Source organism: Microplitis demolitor, chromosome 7 (assembly GCF_026212275.2).
Source record: "Microplitis demolitor isolate Queensland-Clemson2020A chromosome 7, iyMicDemo2.1a, whole genome shotgun sequence".
NCBI lineage: Eukaryota > Metazoa > Arthropoda > Insecta > Hymenoptera > Braconidae > Microplitis > Microplitis demolitor.
This window is the reverse complement of record NC_068551.1, coordinates 11,955,154-11,973,865: the sequence shown is the minus strand read 5'-3', so window position 1 is coordinate 11,973,865 and position 18,712 is coordinate 11,955,154. Positions and strand designations below refer to the sequence as shown.

Sequence of the window (18,712 nt, the reverse complement as noted above, 5' to 3'; positions counted from 1 at the left end):
TAATTCAAGTAAATATATATATATATATATACATATATATATACATATATATATATATATATATATACATATGTATGTATGTGTATGTTATTTTATGTTCTTTGAGCTTATTTCGATTCATTTTCAAGTATTATGTTTCCTATAATCATCATAGTCAGTCTCATTATTATAATTGTACTAAAATCATGTCAATAGCAATTAAAATATTTTTATGAACAATTAATTATCACATAACGTAATTCTTATTAAATCAATTATTTTTTAATTAAACTTCTGTCATCGAATCTTTTTCCATTTCCTCTAAGATTTTATTACTAACTGTAGCTTCCACCATATCTATATTAAATATCAAATGTTTATATTATGATAGCGATTAATTAATTCCCTGATTAAAAGAAACGATTCAAAATAATTCAAAACGATTTAATCTTAATGCTATATAGATACATATTTATTATTGAGTAAATCGCTTTGTTTAATCAGGATTAGTTCTTATTATTTTATCAATATATTATTACTTTTTTTTATCCAATCATTTTTTAATTTTTTTTGTTTTTCTAATCTTTTTTTTTTTTCTTCAATTTTAATTATCAGTTCGCCAAATTCTTCGAATGATAGTAATGTCCTATATAGGGCATCCGTGTATGATATCTATTATTTAAAAATTAGTAGTTAATAGAGTAGTTATTATAATAATATTTAAGATTACAAATAATATTTTAAATGATAGCAACTTTTCTCGCATCCTCGAAAGCTTTCCCAGTGGACTCAGACACGCCTTCATGAAACCCTACATTTTCATGAAATCTTCCAGATTTGAGAAGAACTCTTACCACCGTCGAACACCCAACATAAACAATTTTATTATTTTCATTTACAAAATCTAAATAATAAATTAAAAAATCTTAATTTATAAATAATTTTTAGATGAATAAAAAAAACTATCAATTACAGTTATTTCAAAAGCAAAATATTACCAATTGTTTGATCAATTATTTCATGAGCCCAATTATCTCTACTGAATAATTTATTTGCTTGTTCCAATAAAAATTCTAAGTCATAGTGATTTACCGCCATTTTTTTCAGTTCTAAATTATTATATTGAACCAATATTTTATGTTGATAATACTATATGAATTAGTAAATAAAAATAATTGAAATGTGATAAATAAATTTTATGAAAACGTGAAGTTAGCTAATTAAAGTAATTAAAAAAAAAAACTGTTTATTTACTAAATTATATTTTCATAACGTCTATCACACATAAAAGAATTAACAAAATAATTTTGTGCATCTGGAAATAATTATAATAAATGAATAAAATCTTATAAAATAAAATTTAAATTTAAAAACTTATTTATTTAAAACAAAATGATGAAGCAATATAATATTGATTTTTCTAAAACCGATCCTTATGGAATTATTTATCCTAGAAAAAAGAGAAGGTAACCATATATATACAATAATAAAATTTATGTTTATATTATGATGTATATTTTACATGTATATATATATATATATATATATTGATAAATATATATATATATATATATATATATATATATATATAAATATATATATTTTACATTTTAGTTTTCGCTTTTTTTTTTTTTTTAGTCAATTCTCATTTACACAACTAAAAATATTTGTTTGATTGGTCAATAAAAATTGATTATAAATAAAATATCTACGTATAGTTATAAAAATGATAATAGCAATAAAATAATATAAACTTTATAAATTTTAGTTTTACCGGGTACGTTTCAATGATTGTTGGGTCAAAAATAATAAATGGAAAAAAATAAATTTATCTTTATTATCAACGAAGGTTATAATAATAACTATCAAATAATAGTTAACGATCGACCGTCTGAAATAGAAAATAAGATTTCTTTGAATCAAGTAAATAATTAATAAAATAGTATGTATCTAATATTTTGCAAATTAATAATAGTTAATTTTTTTATGTTGATAAAGGTTCTCAAAATCAAAGATGCATATGCAACATTCAGAATTGATTTTAATTTAGACATTTATCCTCTGTCTCATTTCAATTTTGAAGTCGACAAATTAGCAAATGTTGAAATAACACCCATTTATTTACATACAAATGATTTCCGTCAGTCGTTAAGCAATTTTCAAATTATTGTTGAGACTGAGGAAGATGAATAATTTTTATCTTAAATTATATCAGGTAGATACTTGTATTGTTTACAGTTATTTATGAGTTTAATTTAACTTAGAAAATTAATACATATATTTAATTATTTCTATTTTAATAATGATGTGGATTGTACGAAAACAATAAAAAAAATAATCAATGAAAATAAAATAATATAAATATTTTAATTATACTTTATACATATAAATTTATGATTATATAAATACATACATATGTATTTATATAAGTTATGCATACATATATGTTTATATGAGTTGTGTTACTTATAAATAATATTATATCGAAGTTTATATTTTTCAAATATTAATTTATTAATTCAGTACTTCAGTATAGACTACATTACGGGTTTTTTCTCCATTGACACAAACATATACATTTTTATTTGATCTTACTCTTGATAATGATACATATAGTTGTCCATGTGAAAAACAGGGAGTTCGAAGATCTACTCCAGTAATGCTCATCGTTTGTCCTTGAGCTTTGTTTATTGCCATTGTAAAAGAAAGACTGACAGGAAATTGAATGCGTTTGAATTCGAATGGAAAATTATTAGGTATAAGAGGTATGCGAGGAATGAATACACTTTCACCCTTTCCTGATCCAGTTAATATAGTAGCTTCTATAACATTCTTTTGTAATTTTGTGACTCGTAATCTTGTACCATTACAAAGTTGAGGTGGATTTAAATTTCTCAATAAAATTATAGGAGCGCCAATTTTTAATTTAATTGTATGCGATGGAAGTCCTGGTACACTTATTGAATTTAAGAAGTCAACAGTATAGTTTGTTGCGTCATCTGGATTAATCGTGGTATTGATTGATGCATAAACCATCTCATTTGCATCAAACTTATCTATTATAGTATTATTAATACGGACTACCATTTCATTTTTAGGACATAAAATAGCTCTCTCTGATAACCACGAGTCCTCTTTATTTTTAATATCTTATACCTGGATATACTTTTTCTATCAAATCTTCTATAGATGGTACTATTGAACATAATTCATCAGGCAGAGATACTTCTCCATTTTCATCGTTTATATTTCCACCCCTTACATCCAACAATAAATTAGAAAATTTTTGAGAAATTGGATCACCTCCTTGATGGACTCGCATGTTTACAGTTAGTGATAGTTTTTTAATATTATTCCATAGATAAGATCGTTTAAGAGATGCATTCACTTTATCAGCTCTTGTACCTCTAGTAATTACCGGTAAAGTCTGACGAAAATCACCGGAAAATAAAAAAGTTATGCCCCCCATTCTTTTTGTATTGTTTCGTAAGTCTTGTAGTGTTCTGTCAACAGCTTCTATTGCTTTCTTGTTGGCCATCGTGCATTCATCCCAGACTATTAAGCATGCATCTCTCATCACTTTTGCTTTATCACTATTCCTAGAGATATTACAAACTGGTGATTCATATCTGTCAATGTCTATCGGTATTTTGAACATGGAATGGGCCGTTTTACCACCAGGTAAAAGGGTTGCTGAGATACCTGAAGATGCTACTGCAAGCGCAATTTTACCACTACCTCTAACTTTAGATAATATCAAATTTATTAAAAACGTTTTTCCTGTGCCCCCAGGTGCATCAATAAAAAACATTCCCCCTTCTAACGTGTCTATGCTATTCATAATTTCATCGTAAATTTTTTTTTGGTCTACATTAATTTTGAATTCATTTTTTTTTACAAAAGCCACCAGTATCGATTTGTCATAACTTGTTTCAGCTAGATATTCTCTGTTTATCTGAAAATTATCATTAATATTCGGTATCGGCATTCCATATTGATCTAAAGGTTTTCCCCCGATAGAAATAATTGTATTTTCTAAGTCTATGAGACAACGATTCTCAAGCTCTTCTTTATGTAAATTTAAATCAATATCAGGAAAACTTCTTATCAATTTTCTTCCATAATCTTCATATAAATATTTTTTATACTTTGTCCATAATTCTTTAGGGTCAGAAGGGTGACAAAATACTACAATAATTGCAAAAAGTTGCCTTAGTTTAAATGGACTATCGGTAACACACGCTTCTTTTAAAGTTTCATCCCAATGGGAGTCATCTTCAATAAGATCAAGAGCTTTGCAAGCTGCTTGATATGATTGATATACCACACCATTAACTGTTCTTATATCTTTAAAAGATGTTGGGCCTCTAACGTCGTGAAGTAATAGACGTAAGAAATAACACTCTGTATTACCAGGATGAATTGTGTATACTCTTCCAATAACGTGTTCTTTAAAAATACCAGGATAACCTTCAACAGGATTTCCTCTTTTCCTCCTCTTGAATACTTTAGATTGTTTATCAAATATATAATATGCAGGTACTTCGTCATATAAAAGTGTCTTTGCGAAAATTTCCTCTCGGCATAATTGAAAATAGGCCAATAATGTTGTGTTTTTGGGATTAGTAATTTGATCAATAACATTTTCTGTGTTGAAATATACTCGCTGTCCATTTTCTAAATGAACATCCAAGTGAACCACGGGAGGAAATCTCTCATGTATTGGGAAAGACATTATACGCCAAGTTGCTTCTGAGGTACTAATGTATCTCCCAGATTGATATTTCATTATCTCATCGTTTTCATTTTTAAGTCCAAACGTTGCTTGATCACTTCCTTTATTCACATATTTACAAATGTATTTTATAGATTGCACACTGCTACAATACTCGACATTTAAATGTGTTTCAAAAGTTCGGGATAATACTGGTGAATAAGGGACGATCCAACGATTATCTACTTCTATATTATTTCCATTTACCTTAACTTGAGCGACAAATCCTCCCGCTTCCGTTGATCTCCGCCGGTAAGATGGATAGCCATCCTCTCCAGTTATCGTTTCATTTACAAATGCTTTCGGAAATCGTTTACTACAACGATTGTCTTTCATACACGGAGATTTTGAATTAATTATTCCACATGGTCCATGAATCATATGTTTTTTAATAATATTATATAAATCTAAATCCTCCTGAGGATTAGGAAATTCTGCTTTTATAATACTATCTATTCTATTAGGTGTTACTTTATCTTCAAGCCATAAGAGAATATGAGCATGAGGAAGACCTCGTTTCTGCCACTCTACAGAATACATATAACATTTAACGGATCCAAAAATTTTTCCTTTAAATAATAAATCAATTAATTTTTTCAACTTTAAGTGAAAAACTCTAGATATAATATCGTGCCGGTCAGATGCAGATTGCCCTTCGTACAGCTCTCTTGTTATTTCTATCCAATTAGGATTAGTGGTCATAGTTATAAAAAGATCAGGACGACCATACTTCTTTACATAACTAAATGCATCTTGTGTTCGCTCATGCATGTATCTTGGGCTTCCTGTAAAACTGGATGGGAGAATAACTAAACGACCTAAATGATCAATATTACTTTCAACGCGCAAAGCATCTTGTAAGTGAATATAGTTTTCGGCTCTAAGTTGTTTTTGACTATTTCTTATAAATGACAATCGCTCGGTTTCAATTTTCGCATACATATCAACCCAAAATTGATTTGAAATTTGACGATAACGGTGTAAATTATTAAACTCATTAGATCTCATCATAAGTCTGTAGCAGTAAAATTGTAAAGCTGAAATTTTTTTATTCGTGTCTTCTGCTTGTTGTCCAGAATGAAATATATTAAAATTATAGCCGTCTTCTCCACGACAAAATATAAGTGGATATTGAAGGGCATCATACGACCGGTGAGTCTCACTTATTCTTTGAAGATCTCCTGTACGTAAAGATAGAACAATATCTCTCTTTTGACACTCTTGATCAACTAACACTACAGCTACTTCATTTGTAGAAGGCTTATTATACCGGCCTTTATGATCGGAAATTGGTTTACGGTCTGCATTGATTACTAATTGATAATTATCTTTGTTTTCGAGTGGAATAGATTCTAAAGCCGATTTAAAGTCATGCACATAAGGATTTACTTCAAGGAGCATATTTTGTAGGTCTGTTATGAGATTTTTATTTAAATTATTATTATAGGACATTCGAAGATTAATTTGCTCATTATAATCAGCTATAAAATATATCTGTAAAAATTTTGAAGGTTGATCACTTTCAGGAAACAATGAACCAATTAAATGGTATACTTGTCCCTGGATTTTAAAAGTCGGCATAAAGTTTCCCTCAGATACAATATTTGCACCGAATGAAGTCATCTGAAAAGCATTGTTGTAAGACCTTACAGCGTTCAAAAATGATTTTGATTGAACGTGTTTTCCATCCAGCAGAGATTTTAAAGGTTCGGGAGGTTCAAGTAAAGGTGTTAATCGAATTTTACCTGATGAACAGCATAATCCAACAGATTCACCGACCCACTTTAATGCATTACAGTAATTACAAACCTTAGTCATTGGACCAACATCAGATTCCTGTTTGTAATTAATAGACGGATCGTAGGAGAAACCACTATTCAATTTTGATTGCCAACGGATATTTCGTCTCTGAGTTTGTCTATTCTTATCAGCATTCAATCGTTGCTGATGTTCTGAATCAGATTCTAACTGTCTATGGACGGTATGCCATTGGCGATCCAAAGACAATCTTTCTGTTCGTCTGTCGTTAAACTCTGATTCACGAAGAGCCGAAATTCTTTCGTTTTCCATCATTAAATTTGCTTCTTTTTTCTTCTTTAACCTGTAGTATCTATTTCTAGCTGCAGCTCTACTTTCATCGCGTTTGAATGCAGATTCTGATCGTCGCTGAAGAGCGTGATGTTCTCGGTCGATCATTAGGCGAGTTTCACGATCAAATATAGATTCCTGTGAGCGAGATAAAGTATGGTGTTCACGATCGTGAGTCAATCTCTGATTACGATGTTCATCTGATTCGTTATTGCGTGCAATAGTGTGCTGTTGACGATCACGTGATAATCGGTGGATACGTCGTTCATCAGATGCATTATGATATGTAATAAGGTGGCGTGCACGATCATCCGCCAATCTTCTTTCATAAGCTATCTCTGATTCGACTTTCCTCTTATTAGCATGTTGCATTCTATCAGAAGCAAGGCGAATTTCAGATTGTTCTGGTGTTTCATTAGCTCGTAAATTACTTTTCCTTTCTTTCTGAATTTTCAGTCTCTCGTCTCGTTCACATTGAGTTTCAGATAGGCGAAGAAGTTTGTTGCTTCTTGCTTTGGCTGATGATGAACTCAAGTTTGATTTTCGTTTTTTAGGCATTTTTAATGAAAATATAACGAATAATAACGATACATATCTAAAATATAAAATTATTAATTACGATAAGTTATATTGAATTGGTCAATCTTGGTTACCTTAGCATACAAAAATAAAAATAACTATAGATAACTAAGTGAAATCAAGTACTTATCTTTATCTTTTGAATCCAATTTTTTATATAAGTTAATGCACAAAAATTGTTTATAAATAATATAAATGATTATTTATAGGTTATGATCTTCATTTATTTTACATATTGCGTAAGATACGTAATTTTGTCTTTTTAATCCTATATATCATACAATAAATTAAAAAAATTCAAGTAATAAATTAAATAGATTTACATTCTTACTTAGTTACAAATAAGTCAGATTAGACACTCTTATTTTGACTGCTTAATGAAATGTGATAGACGATTCAATTGACAGAAACAATTGATAAATGAAACAAAATCTAATCTAAAAAAAAAAATATAAAAAACAATTGATACGCGTTATATAAAAACAATTGACGCTAATGGAATAAAAACAATTGATGGCTGTAATTTAACTGTTTTTTTCTTATACTTTTAGAAAAATAATTTATATACCCGAATTCTGATTTATAATTGATTTAAAAAGTAGCCTATATTTTAAGTGACAGCATCTTGTATATGTATAAAAAATTTCATCTCAATCAGATAAGTGGTTGATTAGTTATAAAGGTACAAACCGACAGAGAGACAGACAGACGAAAATTCTAAAAAAGGTAGATACAGTATGAGTAGGTCATAAAAATGATATTTGACGCATAATTCGAAATAAAATCACCATGTACAGACAGAGCCTATAGATTTATGTATTAGTATAGATATAGATATATATATTAGGGTGATTCATTTCCGCAAAAGTTTTTTTTTTTAAAGTGCTCAAGCAAAATCTTAATCTACATCAAAAAAAAAATTTTTTCACCAAATTTGAGCTCTTAATTCCAATGCTAAGTACTTACTATTTTAATTTTATTTTTTCCCATTTAAAATGCACGTAAAAAAAATTTTTTTTTTTTAAATTTCTAATGCTGAGCTGCTTTTGATGATATTGAGAAATGAATGGCTGAATCTTGTAGGAGATTCCATGCTCTTCAAAATTGCCCTTGGACTTTTTAATGTAGCTCACACTGGTTCACCAGTAAGAGCTATCGAACTAAATTTTTTGACGAAAATCGTGATTTTCTCATTTTTTAGGACGAACCGCTAAATATAGGGAAACAATGAAGACATATTTTTGAAGGAAATTTCATCCTCTTTAAAAAAGGTCCTGAGGCCTAAGTTGCTCCGACCGATAGTTTCTGAGTTACAGTAATTTTTACAATTGAAAATGTAAAAAATGGATAAAAAATGGAAAATTATGATATTTAAATTCAATTATCCGATTGATAATTGTCATATTTTTGTATATTATGAATTTCATTTATATTTATTTTGAAATTTGACTTGTTATAAAAGTAAAAATAACAAATAAAGTAATTAAAAAACAAGAAAAGTAGTCGAAATATTTAGAAAGTTACGTTACTGTTTAACATATTTCAAACGTGATAAAATTTAGAATATTTATAAATATTATCCTCATATATTTTAAATAATTATTAAGTTTTCTAAAAATATATTAATATTTTGTTGTTGAATACAGCTTTTTGGCACACGTCGGAAATTCTTTCCTACATTCTTGAACTACTAATAGTAAATATTGTTTCTGATCTTCGTCATATGTACCAAAATCGTTAAATTTTTCAATTAGTGCAACGCATCGTTCGGCAGTATCGTTAACAACACGTAATTCTTTGAATGTTTCGCGACAAGTTATATATTCTTCATCCGTTTCCCAGGATTCAGGATCATTTTCTAAATTAGTGTAGCAATAAATAGCGATTTCTACTCATACGTGCTTGTTGAAAATGTAGAAGACGATGACTATAATTAAATCTTATATAACTTATACAGATATTTTCCTCTTATAATATAAATATGTTAAAAAATTATATAATATACGTTACAATTTAACTTTTCTTGTTTTTTAATTACTTTATTTGTTATTTTTACTTTTATAACAAGTCAAATATCAAAATAAATATAAATGAAATTCATAATATACAAAAATATGACAATTATCAATCGGATAATTGAATTTAAATATCATAATTTTCCATTTTTTATCCATTTTTTACATTTTCAATTGTAAAAATTGCTGTAACTCAGAAACTATCTGTCGGAGCAACTTAGGCCTCAAGGACCTTTTTTAATGAGGATGAAATTTCCTTCAAAAATATGTCTTCATTGTTTCCCTATATTTAGCGGTTCGTCCTAAAAAATGAGAAAATCACGATTTTCGTCGAAAAATTTAGTTCGATAGCTCTTACTGGTGAACCAGTGTGAGCTACATTAAAAAGTCCAAGGGCAATTTTGAAGAGCATGGAATCCCCTACAAGATTCAGCCATTCATTTCTCAATATCATCAAAAGCAGCTCAGCATTAGAAATTTAAAAAAAAAAAATTTTTTTTACGTGCATTTTAAATGGGAAAAAATAAAATTGAAATAGTAAGTACTTAGCATTGGAATTAAGAGCTCAAATTTGGTGAAAAAATTTTTTTTTTGATGTAGATTAAGATTTTGCTTGAGCACTTTAAAAAAAAAAAACTTTTGCGGAAATGAATCACCCTAATATATATATATATAAATTTTTCAACGAATGGCATTTTTGAACTCTACTGAACCAATTATGATAGGTTATAACAAAATTTCTTGAAAGATCGACCACGTTGACAAATACAATACCTAGATTTTCAAAAAAATCTACCTAAAAAGTTAACTTTTTACTAAACATTAGTGGCGATATTTATTGGGAAAAAACTACCTTCTTACATCGCAAAATAAATGGTAACATTATTTTCGTTAACTTTATTGACACAAAAAAGTTAATATTTAACCACTTGGAGCATGTTAAATTAAATGGAACTTTTAACTTAATTCATATCTTTTTTTAGACCTGGGAAAATTTTGTTGTGAAAAAATATTAGTAATTGCTCCCGGGAAGAAATGATCAGACCTGATCAGACATGAATAGGCATGAGTTTTCAGGTCTGATCAGACATGAAATATGACTATGCCTGACCATACGGAGAGAAGAGAATGGTAATAATTACCATGCTACATAGTAACCAGTCCTATTTTTTGAAGCATAGGAATCATTACTATGTGGCATGGGAATGATTACCATTCTGATGGTAATATTTACCATACTACATAGTAATCATGCTACTGGTAAATATTACTTTGTAGCATAGTAATCAAAGCCCTGCTAGAATCGTACTGAGTCCTATTAGTCCAGTCAGCCTGGAAAAAAAAAAGTGGTTTGTTGGCAATTTTTGAGAAAATGGTATGATTTTGGATTTTTTTTTTTAAAATAGTCAGAAAATTATTCTAAACATTTGTGTGTATGTAGGAAGGTGTGCTTTTTTTTGTTTAAAACATAGAGTTTTTGCGTTGAGCTTTAAATTAAAATATTTCCGAAACTACACAAAAGCAGTCGAGCCATGCTGCGTATGAAATTTAGAGAATTGAATAGCAAACAAAATGAGCCCAGCCTGATGTCTTTGCGACCAATAGTTTTCGAGATATTAATTTTTTAATAAAAAAAAACGCGGTTCCGCTCGAGCGCTTATAAACAAATGGCTGTAATTCCTGAAAAATCTTTCGATTCATTTCGTTTTTTTTTAATTACAGCTATTGTTGTCTGCTATAGGGAAAAAATCAGCTAAGCTCCGAAAAATTTTTTGGAATTTATTTGAATTATTTTGAGTTTTTCGAATTTCTGCATTATAAAATAGTTAAAATAAGAAAAAAAATTTTTGATTGCATATAAAAATTTTGCTAGCACCAAGGAATTGATGTGAAAAAAAAATTTTTTTTTACAAATTTTTTTTGTGCAAAAATATAGCTTACAAGTTGTTACGTGTTGGGAAATTACCCCAAATTAATTAAGAATAAAAATAATTTTTAATTATTTAATTTTATCCAGATTTGGCCTCGTTAGAGTATCTATAGACCCCTAATGGGCCGTGGTCGTCGATTATTTTATTAATTATTAATTTTAATTGTTTTTCGCGACTTAAAGTAATTTCGTTGCCGGTTCCAACTTCATATTTTTATGATAGCAGCAGTCGAATGGATGGAAAATCGGCAGGAAATTTGAAGGAAACCCGAACTGCTGTTAAGCGCTCAATGTTATAGGACAGGGTGGAACTGCTAGTAAGTGCTCGCCCCTGGGTATTCATAGGGATATGGATAGGTCATAGTGTAGGTGAAAATATTGGGGTGCCAATTGGCACCCCACAATAAGTTTGAATTAATTTAGAGTTAATTATGGAGTTTATTAACTATATAAAGAGCAGAGCAGAAGTTCAAGCTCTAGGAGCTCTCTCTAAAGACTGACTATTTGGTCATTATAAAAATATAATAAAGCCAACAGAGTTGACAAAATGTTGACGCTGATTCTCAGGTTTCCTGTGAGAGAATCGTCATGGCCCGGGTCTCATGCATCGTCATCTGTTTTGACTACCCGCGAGCCACGGCGACTCTCTTATCGTTACCGATTTCCGTTAGGTTGCATAAAATTAATTTATCAAAAATAATTAATTTATTTTAATCAATAAAATATTACTGGAACGTAACAAAGTTTAAAAAATATAAGCTCTACAGAGACTTGAACTCAACTCCGAGATAGTGCGCGTGCGCCATTCCCCTTAAACCGATGTCGGAGAAAAATAGGGGAAATAATAATAATGTAAAGCAAATAATAATAATAGTAAACAGCCGCTCAAATACTCGGAGTAATTTGGTTTTTTATCTTTTTTGTAATTTATTCTTTTTTTTTTAAAGACCTAATTAACTTTTGAAAAATCGGTTTGACAATATAGGTATCGATCGATTCCAAATTTTATGAATCATCCAGAAAACCTATCGATAAAAGATTTATTTTCAAAAAGTCAACTAACTTTTTTTTTATAAACAAATAAATAAATAAACTTTGTCATGATATTTAGATATCGCGGCAGTCTCGCATCAGGTCGGTGAGCAACAGAGGGCAGCACACGCTGCTCACACGTCTTATCCGATAGTTTGTTAAAATGATTATTTTGTTTATTTATAAGATTTTGTTTTAATTATTGTGTTAAATATACTTTATTGGTTTCTTAGGTAGAAATTGTATTTGAATCATGAGATTTCACTGATTAATTTGCGTCTATATTTGGATTGTTGTAGCGCTGGGAAAATAGTTACGCATTTCATTTATGTGCTTATGATTATTTTGAATTGGTTGGCGCATGCGCGTCAACGAAACAGTTGGCATCCGTAAATTTATTTATTATAAATAAATTTATTAGTTTTATGAATAAATCATTGGTTGATTTATCGGTAAATCATATTAACAATTAATTATGACATATACAATTGGTCGTTTAGCGTCGGGAACTTGATAAATTACACGGCCAAAGTTATGTATAACGTTGGTGGTACTGTACAATATAACATGCGACAGTTGTATATCTCCATTGGTCAAAGTGAGATATACGACAAAATGGCGTCGGCCTAGGTGCCGGCATGAGATTCACGTGCTGCCGTGGTGAGACGTGGGAAAGTCTCTGTAAGAGTAGCGTGTGTGCTCTGTTACATTAAAATAATTAAAAATTTGTCGCCATTTGGTATTTTGTGTAGATAATATAAACCCATTGGCGTTATTTGAGTATTTTGGTAAACCGCATAAAGGAAAATACATTTACCGTATTAGTGTGCAACCAAGGGAGTTGAATAATACGTAAACTGTAAGTACTTTTTGGCTAATACATTGGCGTGTGATTTTGGTTCCCGAGTTGGTGATCATTTGTCTATAGTATAAGAGTTAGAAAGATAGGGAATTCTGAGTATTAGTAATTGGTCATAAGCATATGATGGAATGCGTGAATATTATACTCAGTAAATACGAATACAGTCAATGAAAATATTCAGTATTATTTTACCAAATGTTGAGTGTGATAAATATTTGGTTATTTTTCAGTATCATTTATTATTAATGTAAATTATTACTGATATACTTATCATTTTCCTGCGTTATTATTATTTTATTATTTTAATTATCACGTGAGAGTGATACAAAGGTATAAATATCATTCATAATTATTTTATCCAAGAGTGCTATTTATCTTTATTATTTGAGTATAGGATAATATTATTTTGTGAATACCGTAAAATTCACCATTGGAAATTACTGGGAATTCTTACTGGAAATACTTTAAATTCCTATATGAGATTATTTTATTTAATATTTTCTATTCACTTGCGAGTGATATAATAATTTACAATTATTGAAATATTATTCTGAGATTGTTCTCCGTGCATTATATTTAGTTTGTTTATGTTAACGTGCGAGTGAGATTATTACTTACTAATATTTATGTTCCTATGATAATCATAGGCGAGTGATTATATTCTGTATATGCGATAAGCTATTGTGCGGCTGATATATTTATTGTTTATTCAGTATTATTATTTTGATTATAATTTTGGTATACGCATACTGTCTTTATTTTGTTGTAAGTGAACTACTATTATTTTTTTGATATTGTTTATGTGAGTATGCGATATATTTGATTAATTAATATTTAATTTAAAATATATTTGAAACAAATGGTCATCAACCCGGTAGTTATTTAAATTTATTTATTTAAAGTACTGCTATCTTTTTCTTGCTTTCCTTTTCCTGAAATCTGAAACTGTTACCCTGTCATTTATTTTTATTTTCATTTTCATTTTTCTCCGTTGTTTTATTTTGAGTTAATTTTGTTCGTGGGGCACGCGAACTGGCGCCCAACTAGGTTGTCTAACTCAGCCTGAGCAGAGCTGCGGGTCCAGGGAGATTCAGGATATCTCCAGGTAGGACATTTTGTTTCGTTCTCTCGTCTCTGTAGAGCTCATATTCTTTCAAACTTGTAAGCTTAATTTTTGCACAAAAAAATTAAAAAAAAAAAATTTTTTTTTCACATCAATTCCTTGGTGCTGGCAAAATTTTTATATGCAATCAAAAATTTTTTTTCTTATTTTAACTATTTTATAATGCAGAAATTCGAAAAACTCAAAATAATTCAAATAAATTCCAAAAAATTTTTCGGAGCTTAGCTGATTTTTTCCCTATAGCAGACAACAATAGCTGTAATTAAAAAAAAACGAAATGAATCGAAAGATTTTTCAGGAATTACAGCCATTTGTTTATAAGCGCTCGAGCGGGACCGCGTTTTTTTTTTCATTAAAAAATTAATATCTCGTAAACTATTGGCCGCAGAGACATTAGGTTGGGCTCATTTAGTTCGTTATTCAATTCTCTAAATTTCATACGCAGCATGTCTCGACTACTTTTGTGTAGTTTCGGAGATATTTTAATTTAAAGCTCAACGCAAAAACTCTATTTTTTAAACAAAAAAAAACAGCACACCTTCCCACATACACACAAATGTTTAGAATATTTTTCTGAGTATAAAAAAAAAAAATCCAAAATCGGACCATTTTCTCGAAAAGTTGCCATCAAACCACTTTTTTTTTTTTTCAGCCCGACTGAACTACATGCTGTATAACATGAAGGCAGTTTTAGATATTAAGCGCTGCTATATAGTATACACATCAACATATAAATTATGACATGACCATAAGTGTAACAAATGACATTCGATTGCGATTTATTAAAAAAAAAAATAATAAAACTTTGCATGTAATAATTTTTCATAAAAAAATAAAGGAAGTATTGAATGTGTGGAATAATTTTCAATAAATATGAGCGATAATGTAAGTATAAAAATATTTTAATACTATTATTTTTTAATGTATTTAAAATATTATTGTGTATTTCAGGTTAAAACTAATAGGTCATTGATGGAAATAGGCGATAATATTTTAGCTAAAAGTGAATTTTTTTCAATATTCTATTTTTTTTAATAGATGAGATTTTTTTTTTAATTTGAAATATTCTATAATTATTTTACATGTGTTAATAAAATCAAAAATTTTTAAATAATCAATACTAACGGATTCGAGGTTAAATATCTTTTTATGTTATTCAACAACTCCAATACAGATAATTCCCGGTCCATCTTCAATTAACGATCCTTCCAATCCACTAGTTGTTCCTATTAATTTTTACTCTTCATCGTTAACACAATATGACCCTCATGAAAAATTAGTTGATTTTCTTAAGCGTGATTACAAAGGAATCATCGTCCTAAGTACATTTAATACCAATCCTAAAAAATGTCTTACTAATGATGCAAGAACCATCTTAGTAAAAAAAAGAATAGATCGTAAAACAAAAATTATATTAAGCAACATGAATTATGAAGTTGGACTTTGCTTAGAAAAATATAAGTGGGTTAAAGTTTACATAAATTCAATTTTGTTTTCTCATTATGAACAGTTTATTTAAATTTATTCCTATTAATGTGTTTGAAAATTTTTACATACTGCTTTCAATTTTTGAAATATTAATTTAATAATTTTGAAATTATTTTTTTAAGGATTGAACCTTCACGCCTAACAGCTCTGGCTAATGAAGTTGGTGAACTTTTTATGAAGAGCCAGGTCTTCATTTTACTCCATTCTTTCAAGATGGAAACATCAAAGTAAATGCAAGTCGTAAGCTTTGGGAAAAATATAACTACGTCAAAAGACTTTTTCGCAATGCAAGTGCTCTGAAAATCACCCGGAAAAGTCGTCAACTACTAGTTGCAGTAGTTCCTACACCAACCCCGGATGCTGAACTTGACGAAAAGATAAAATTTCTAAAAAATAATTTTGAGCCTTAAGATACTATAGTGAACTATTGGAAAGAATCATACGAAGAACGAAAAATCTCAATACTGAGTGGGGATAAATTTTCCTCATCTATATCTATTTATCGTTAGCTTCAGCAACAAAAGGGTCCATTATTGATTCATCATGATTTTGAAAAGTTGTTTCCAGGAAAATTAGATGCTGTAAAAACGCGATGGTCTAATTTAGAAAAATTTATTTTAGAATACATTTTTATTGATCTACAGCTTAAAAAAAATTCAGAGGCTCAAGATTTAACGTCATTATTACCACAATTATCAGATACAAATAAACAAGTTGTGCTGCTATTACACTGTAAAAAATCACCAGATTAAGTCCAAGCGGTGTAAGTGGCAAAATCAGCGGGGTTAAATTTCAACACCGAAAGCGGTGTAAAAATAACACCGCCACCAGTGTAAATATTATGTACCGGTGTTAAAACAAACTCTCCGGTGTTAAAATAACGCCACCACCGGTGTAAATATTCTAGACCGGTGTTGAATAACGCCGCCGCCGGTATAGATATTCTTTACGGGTGTTAAAATATTTTATTTTGTGAATATTTTTACCTACTCGATCACTATACTTGTTAATAAATGATATTTTTTATTAATTTTCATAAAGAACTGACATTTTTTGTGTTTTATAATCTTTATAAAGTTCATTCTCCAAGCGGACGCAGTTTACCCCGCTTTTACACCGGTTACCCTGCTTTTACACCGATATTACTCCGCTTTTACACCAGCTACCTCACTTTGACACCGGTATTTTTAACACCGGTGAATTAGTTCTCCTACACCGGTGTAATTTCATTTTTAAAATGAGTCCATTTTTAACACCGCTCTTTTTACAGTGTATTGTTAGGTTGTATGCTAAAACCAACGAGTTTAAAGCCTCCAACGCCGAAGCTCGGCAAAAAAAGAAAACATAATGAAACTACTGTTGATATTACTACTAAAACACACATAAATAAAGAAACAAAAAGTTCAGAATCTGATGCTATTAATGATTTTATAGCTATAGTGAAGGTTGAAGGTAAAGTCGCAGAGATTATTGAAAAAAAAAAAAAGTGTCGTTGAAAAAAAAAAAAAAAATCCAACCATATATATGCTATTTGTCGGAATACCATCAAAATATACAAGTTATTACGTTATAACAGATAATTATAAATACAAATTTGATACTCCATTACAAGCTTTATACTTAAATTTTGAGCTATTTTATACTTGTTATTGGTCATATCCATCACACTGTTATAATATTTGAATTTTCATTCACAAAAAAATTTTTGGAATTCTGGTAACCGGTAACAAATATTATGTCAAAACAAAAAAAATGATCGGTTATATGACACGTAATATGAAGATAATCATCGATTGACTATTCAAGTGATTATATAATAGATTAAAATTGTATTTAAAAACATTTAAAATTTATATTTTCAACTTGTTGATTTTTAGTAATTATAATATTATTGTTCATAAAATTTAATCAAAAAAGCTAAGAAATAGAAGAAAAATGATGTAAAGTGGGATTGTTTTTTGATATAAAGTAATATACAGTACAAAAGTATTATTATTATTTTTATTATTATTATTACTATTACTATTACTATTACTATTACTATTACTATTACTATTACTATTACTATTACTATTACTATTACTATTACTATTACTATTACTATTACTATTACTATTACTATTACTATTACTATTACTATTACTATTACTATTACTATTACTATTACTATTACTATTATTATTATTATTATTATTATTATTATTATTATTATTATTATTATTATTATTATTATTCGAAAATCGACATGTTTTATTGAGTTCTATAACTGATCAGATTTTTGAATTGATTCATCAAGTCGTTTTTGAAATACTTTCAAAATACTAAAAAAAAAAATTTGGAATTAATCGGGTCAGTCATTTCGAAAATATTTGGAAAAAACCATTATCCACCATTTCTTTCTCCCGCGATATCTCTCGAACAAATCAACCGATTGAAATGTCTAAGGCAGCAATCAGCGCGTTTTATTGAATTCTAGAGCTGATTAAAATTTGAAATCGATCGCGTCGGTCGTTTCAAAAATATTTAGAAAATACCAATTTTCACCATTTCTTTCTCCCGCGATAACTCTTGAACGAATTATCCGATTTTGATGTTTGAGGTGGCAATCGACGCGTTTTATTGAGTACTAGAGCTGATTAGATTTTGAAGTCGATCGTATAATTCGTTTCTGAGAAATCAATAAAAAACTAAAAAAAAATTTTAACTTCCCGCTAAGAAAATCGACGATTTTCAGAAATTTCGGGAAGTTATTGTTTTCACCCCGATTTTCGAAAATCGAGTTTTCATCAGATGTCGACGTTTTGATGTCCTAGGAAGCTATTCTGACTATTTTCAGAATGAT

At 29.0% G+C, this 18,712-nt stretch overlaps 1 protein-coding gene and 2 long non-coding RNA genes across 4 annotated transcripts in view; all 3 read right to left on the bottom strand.

Moving 5' to 3' along the window:
* Positions 1–18,712, bottom strand: part of LOC103571944 (tRNA dimethylallyltransferase) — a 263,909-nt gene that overhangs the window by 232,146 nt on the left and 13,051 nt on the right. The window lies entirely within an intron of this gene.
* On the bottom strand, positions 199–1,076 carry LOC128668280 (uncharacterized). Its single transcript, XR_008404042.1, has 3 exons — positions 978–1,076; positions 735–883; positions 199–651 (listed from the first exon to the last, which is right to left on the bottom strand). It is a non-coding gene; the product is annotated as an uncharacterized LOC128668280 (long non-coding RNA).
* LOC128668279 (uncharacterized) lies at positions 7,563–8,194 on the bottom strand. The gene is made up of 3 exons (XR_008404041.1): positions 7,989–8,194; positions 7,752–7,857; positions 7,563–7,688 (listed from the first exon to the last, which is right to left on the bottom strand). It is a non-coding gene; the product is annotated as an uncharacterized LOC128668279 (long non-coding RNA).